The sequence below is a fragment of the Ursus arctos genome, unplaced genomic scaffold (genome assembly GCF_023065955.2).
Source record: "Ursus arctos isolate Adak ecotype North America unplaced genomic scaffold, UrsArc2.0 scaffold_29, whole genome shotgun sequence".
Taxonomy (NCBI): Eukaryota; Metazoa; Chordata; class Mammalia; order Carnivora; family Ursidae; genus Ursus; species Ursus arctos.
In genome coordinates, this window is record NW_026622974.1 from 28,162,725 (window position 1) to 28,169,546 (window position 6,822).

A 6,822-nucleotide genomic window follows, 5' to 3' on the forward strand; every position below is an offset into this window, starting at 1 on the left:
TTACTGTACATAAGATCTGTATTCTTACTCTTTTTGGCTCGTATGTATTGGAAACACCAACTTGCCAAGGTTTTTTTGATGAATTGAGACAAATGCATCTGAATATTTTCCGTCAAACAGGAGGTAGAGGATCAAGCATGGATTTTCTCTTTATAGCACTTCTGGCAGGAGGCTTTTGGAATGAAATTCATGTATTCCTTTTCCAACTTGGTAACCGCAACATCTGTTTGTCTCCATTGGCTTTTGGCCATTGATCTCCTGTCTTCAGTGGAAGACACCCACGATCCCTCTTAAGACCAAATGATGACAAGAAACAAGCAGTTCTCAAGTGATTTTAGTCATGGAACTAGTCATAGCCAAAGCATGGCCTGGTTACGTCATCTAAATTCATTGAAAAGGGGCTTAATTCTATGTTTTTCTTTGATTTGGGCGACTGAATTATTAATAGTACTTATTTATTGCAAAGAGAAAAGGTCAAGAGACTTAGACTGGAACCAGGAAAACACACTCCCTACTTCCTTAATATAGTGCAGGATGTGTAAATTTACTTTTTAACTAAAAGAACCACCAAAAGAATTTAGTTAATTTTCACAAATTCAGGGAATAAAAATATAGCTGAAATTTTAAAAAGTATATATATATATATAATATGTGTATATTATATATATATATTTAGTATATTAGAGTAAACGTTTAAAAAAATTAAAACACCATGTTCTCCAAGTTTTTAAAAAAGGGTTTTGCTAATATGTAAAAACAGTAGCTCATAACTTTACTACAAAACTCTTGCTACTTCTAAAACTGCAGTTTGCAACTAGTAGGCAGAACAAGGAAAAGTTCAGGAGAGGCCGCTGCATGCAAAGTTGGTGGTATCATTATCTTTCAACAAGGGTTTGGGGCCTGTGGAGCTCTCCTTTGATCAAGGACTCTCTCGGTGCTGGTACCTCTCATTGGATGACTCTCTAGTTTTGCTTTGTTCTGGCTGGCCACACCCTGTCCAGCTGTGGCAGGTCCTTTAGCTGGTACTGCTGCTGTTTCTTTATCTTTTTGGTTTAACTGAAATTGCCCTAAAGCAAAAATAGGTTGGGCCATTTAGAAGCAGGAAGACTTGGACTGAAAATCTAGGCTTATGCTGTAAAAATTCTCAAGAGCCCTGATGAAAGCACTTTCCCTTAGACTTCTGAGATGCGGTGCTCAGATCTGGATTTGCCTCTGTCTCTAGTCTCAGCATCTCCTCTGGGGCATCTGCTGCCCATTCTGTGCCTCAGCTTTCTGCTGTGGCCACTCACTCTTCCTCTGTCCTAGACTCAGAAGGAGTACCTCCTGTTACTGACACCTCCCAGTTTCTTGGTCATGTCTCTCTTCTGTGGTTCTCTCGTAAGACCTTGGTTTGTCTCTGGCCCAATGCAGGCCTACTGGATCCTGCCCTGCTCACCTCTCTCCCAGCTGGAGCTGTATTACATCACACTGTGCTCAAACTGAAGGGAGCTGGGGGAACAAGATAGATGTGGTATTCACCTGCAAGGAGCTCGCAGACTAGTAGCAATGGCAGACCTTCATTAATTAGAGTATCAATCCTTCATGCTCTAATTCTGAATTGCATAAATATTGGAACATTATTTTTTTTCCTGTCCCGCTTTCATATCGGTTATTTCTAAATATTCCAACACCCACTGATTTAAACTAGGGCTAGTTTCTAACCTGGCTACATCTCTGCTCTGGAGTGCTCACTAAATTCCCAGCTTCGGTGTCAACAGTAAGAAGGAAGGCATTGAGTGGATGGATTCAACTTTAGGCTGCCCTTTGTTGTGGAAGTGCCCTGGCCCCTGAATTTTGACTGTATATGTTCTTTATTTCATAAAAACTATCATTGCTGTGAAAATGTCCCTATGTGATTTTGTTTGCTGACTGAAAAGAAATTCAGAAGAAATAATTATAGTTGTTGCAGAAGAAAATGTTTCAATATAGGAGCTTTTGTTCCCCTCTCTTTAACCTTCATAATTCCGCTGGTAATATTTTCTGGAAAACATCTTAGGAAGTATGTGGAGTGTTAGGGATATTTATGGTAAAAACAAATATGGTGAGGTGAAAGGAATTGTCTAGGGACCCACACAAATGGAGGCACACTCATACTCTTGTGTTCTAGCCACTGGGCTTCTTTCTTGGTCTTTCTTTGTTCTATCCGCCAAGGGATGACCAGAGCAGAAAACATCCTCAACCAATTAGTCAAGCTCCCTATTTGGTGATTAGCCTTGTTTTGAGAACATCTTGTGTATTACCACAGTTGAGGCTCTAATTGGAGCTTCGTTCACCTTTGGGGGCAGCTCTTTCCAAGGAGCTGACCTTCTGACTGAGCCAGGAGGAGCTGGGTTAAGCTTTTCTCAACTGGATGTTACATGTTACATATTTAAAGTATTTGGTCACTGAGATCCATATGAGGCAGGGGAGGAGAAGGCTGTGCCTTACAGAGCTTCTGAGTAGATTTCCAATCCTTAAGTCCAGCTTGGCCATCTCATCTAATAACAGCATTTAAATGTGTCTATATTCTGAGAGCTCCCAAATTTATATCTCCGGTGTGGACTTCTTGCCCAAACTCCAGACTTCTATACCACTGCTTCCTTGATGTTACCATGTACTTGTGATCTTTGAATGTCACGAGTCCAATATTAACCCCTGATATTCTTTTCAAAATCTTTTTTTCCTCATCTTTATCATCTCGGTATCATCTCAGCACTTTTTTCTTCAGTTCTCAGTCCAAAAACCATAGTCATCTTTGACCTCTCGTTTTTCCTCCATCCCATACCCATACTCTCAGTAAATTCTATTGACTCTACCTTCAAAATAAACAGAATCTGAACACACTTCCTTTCCTCCTACACCACCTCTTGGTTCAAGGCACCATTATTTCTTGCATAGATTATTACGAGACTCTTTTAATGGGTCTTCCTGATTCTTTTCTTTCCCTATGGTATCTCTGCTCAGTGATTATGTCTTAAGCACTTAAATCGGATCATGTCACTCTTAAATATTCTCCTTTTTCGTAGCAGCATAAACAATGAATATTCCATAACACAGATCTATATGTGCCTATATCATGGTCTTTATCCTTTATTTTATGTCATTAGGTAGTTTTGGAAAAGGGAAAGAACTTTTTATATTCACACATGTGCGCGCACACACATGCACACATACACACACAGGAAAATGAAAGACTTTGACACAAATGTTGAAAGTTGTGAAGAACGCCAAAATCAGTTCTAATCCAGGGGCCAGCCAAATGTCACTTAAAAACAACAGTACAAATAATTTATACACTTAATTTTTCCCTCAATAATGTGAAAGAAGTTATGGGAAATTGCTAACTTAATAAAAATGAGATCTGTTCTATGTCAAGTCAAAATTCTTCTCAATAACGTTGAAATTTGTATGCATAAATGCACCTAAAATTGATCAGCGTCCTAAAATAGAATGTCATTCTATTCCCGATGTAAAAATTAAAATGAGTTCAAAAAGTGAATCTGTGCATTTAGAAGTGATGAGGCAAAGGATTAGTTTATTTATTCTCTCTTGAGCCCTCCTGTGTGCAATGTATAGCCTGGCTTCTCACGGGGGGTGAGGGCAGTGTTTTTGCCTTTGTTATTTTCGGTGTTGTTCCTTGCAGTACTCATTCTCATAAAATATATGTAGAATGAATAAATAAATACAAAAAATATTGTAGAGTGTGACAGTCAGGATTTTCCCTTGTGAATTTTCTAAGATCATACAGATATTTAGTGAATTTGCTATAAATAGTTTTTAAGCTTTCCTGATTTTTAATGTCAAATAAAATGATTTTAGTTACATAAAAGTAAAATGTTTTAGTTCAAGAGGTTATGGTCCTGATGAATTTAACAAGCTCATTTCAAAACACATGTAAATAACAACTCCTGAAATATAAAATCTTGCTATTTTTATTGAATGTGCATAAGCATTTTTAGATTAAAACAATCAGATAAAAATTAATGTATGTAGTTTTATTTTATTTTATTATATTTTTTTAAAGATTTTATTTATTTATTTGTCAGAGAGAGAGAGCACAAGCAGGGGGAGCTGTAGGCAAAGGGAGAAGCAGACTCCCCCCTGAGCAGGGAGCCCAATGTGGGGCTCAATCCCAGGACGCTGGGATCATGACCTGAGCTGAAGGCAGATACTTAACCAATTGAGCCACTGAGGCATCTCAACATATGTAAATTTAATAGAAAAATAGAACTTAACTTTTTTGACTTTTGATAAATAAAAATTGAAACTTCAAATTTTAATCCTGATTTTTCTTTAGACTCTGACTTGAAGTACTTTGAAAGAAAAAAAATCTTATTTGATTATATCAATTTAATTTAAAAATTGATCATATAAATAAATCATCCCCCTTGAATTTGAATTCCCTTTATTAGTGAAGGTTTAATATAAATTTTAGAAAATAGTTACTCATAATTATTAAAAGACATTCTAATATGTGAAATATACATTGCAGAGTTTAATTTCATAACTTCCAGGTAAAGAAAAATCATAAAAATTATGTAATTATTTTAGAAATTCCTAGTTTTTACTATAGTAAATTTGCAAAACTGAATAAGTTTTCTTTCTTATTTTTTTTAAAGATTTTTATTTATTTACTTGAGGCAGAGAAAGCACAGAGGGAGAAGGAGAGGGAGAAGCAGACTCCATGCTGAGTAGGAACCCAACGTGGGGCTCGATCCCAGGACCCTGAGATGATAACCTGAGCCAAAGGCAGACGTCTAACCAACTGAGCCACCTGGGCGCCCCCTGAATAAATTTTCTTTAACAGAATTTTTCCCCCATAGAATTAGTATAACTGGAATATTATTTCTGACTATAGACTTTCCATAAGATAATTTAAAAAATGCCTATGGGGTGCCTGGGTGGCTCAGTCAGTTAAGTGTCTGACTCTTGATTTTGGCTCAGGTCATGTGAGTTTGAGCCCTGCATCTGGCTCCGCACTTGTGGAGCCTGCTTAAGATTCCCCCTCTTCTTCTTCCTCTGCCCCTCTCCCCAATAAAATAAATAAAAAATAAAAAAATAAAAAATGGTTATTGATGATAATCATATGGTGGAACAAAAAAGTGATTATATACTTTTACATATTTAAAAATTGCAAACTATTGACCATTTCTATTGGATTATAATTAATGTATGTACATGTGCAAGGGGATATCAGTTACAGAGCTACAAGAATTCTGAGGTTATGTGGGGAAGAACTCTGTTCTAGCCACATTTTCCCTGAAACTAATTTCTAGTAATTAAAGTTTTTTATTGCCAAAAATTTGATTTGCATTTTTTGGAAATTAAAAGGAAGTGGGTGTGGTTCAGTGGGGATTTGGATATTTGGATGTTGTGAATCTTTAATAAAAGTAAGTGAAGGCCTTGAAATGATGCCATCCTTTTTCCTTGCTCTTTATTTCTCCCTAACCAAGAGAAGCTTTCTAAATCATTGCATTGACTGTAAGTTGCTTTAAGTTTCTGTATGCAGTAATTAAAACTTTGTTGCCAGTTATTGGGACAATGGATATTTCTCTACAAAGCCTTGAAAATGATTACCAGGTCTTTGACATGATCTTTTTTAAAAAATTTTTTTTCTTAATTTTTTTTTTTTTTTTTTAAGTAGGCTCTACACCCAGTGTGGAGCGCAATGTGGGGCGACCCAGAGATCAAGACGTGAGCTGAAATCAAGAGTCGGTTGCTTAACTGACTGAGCCATCCGGGCACCCCATGACATGATCTTTTAAAGAGAATTTTAAGTTTCTCCTGTAGGATTGCTAAGAAGTACCTACATTATATGAGACCTTTTGCCTTCTGAGTGGTTGGACATTAATTAGAATTGTGACATTTTATGTGTCAGCCAGTGGAATTATTGTTAATGTTTACTTAATAGATTTGTTTATGAACAGCCTCTGGAACAGGCTTGTTCTTGAAGAAGCTTGGAACTTTCAGCAAATAGGTAGTGCAGGGAAATGACTTGTAGCACTTAGGATTTTAATGATTTGACAGTGTCCCAGTGTGAGATCAACTGGACTTCATCCTCAGTCCCGTGGCTTGTGAACATGGGGAAAGCCTGGGAGGCAATTTCCCAGCTTTCCTTACCCAAAGTTCTCCAGTTAGATTCTGTTAATGGGAGGTACTAGGACCCAGTTTGAAAGTCAAAAGAGAAGGAGAAACCATTATTTTTTAGCAAAAACTGTGAGCAGGTGCACAATCACCATAAGCGAGGCTTACGGTGGCTTCCAGGTGATTCCCTGTGATGTGCTGCACTGGGGTTTGGGTATGTCTTAATTTCATGCCCTCTGTTAATTTCCTTTTGCTCTCCCAGCCCTTCCCATAGTCACAGAACCCCCTAGTTCCCTGTATTAAGCCCTTTCCTACTTCATACCCATAGGTTTTACATTTTCCTGATAAAATCCAGAGTGATAACCATAAAACTTTAAAAATCAGCCATTGTTTCAACAAATGTAATCAGAATTTGGCTAAAAAGTACCTAACATCCTGTGTGATAGAGAAATTGTTTGGATGTATACTTCTTTTCTTTCACCATTGTGTTTGGTTGTGTTCCCCAGAAACACAGTCTGAGACAAGGATTTGGTATAAATAGTTTATTTGGGCAATTCTAGAGAGCACTGGTAGGGGAATCAAGAAGTTACATAGGTAAGGGAAAGAAGCTTATACAGAGTAAGGTTAATTGGGGGGGGGGGTTGTGGTGGAATATTGGGATTCAATCATGCTGGAGACCTCTGGGGACAGTGTGGAACATGCTTCAGAATTGTCCTGTCC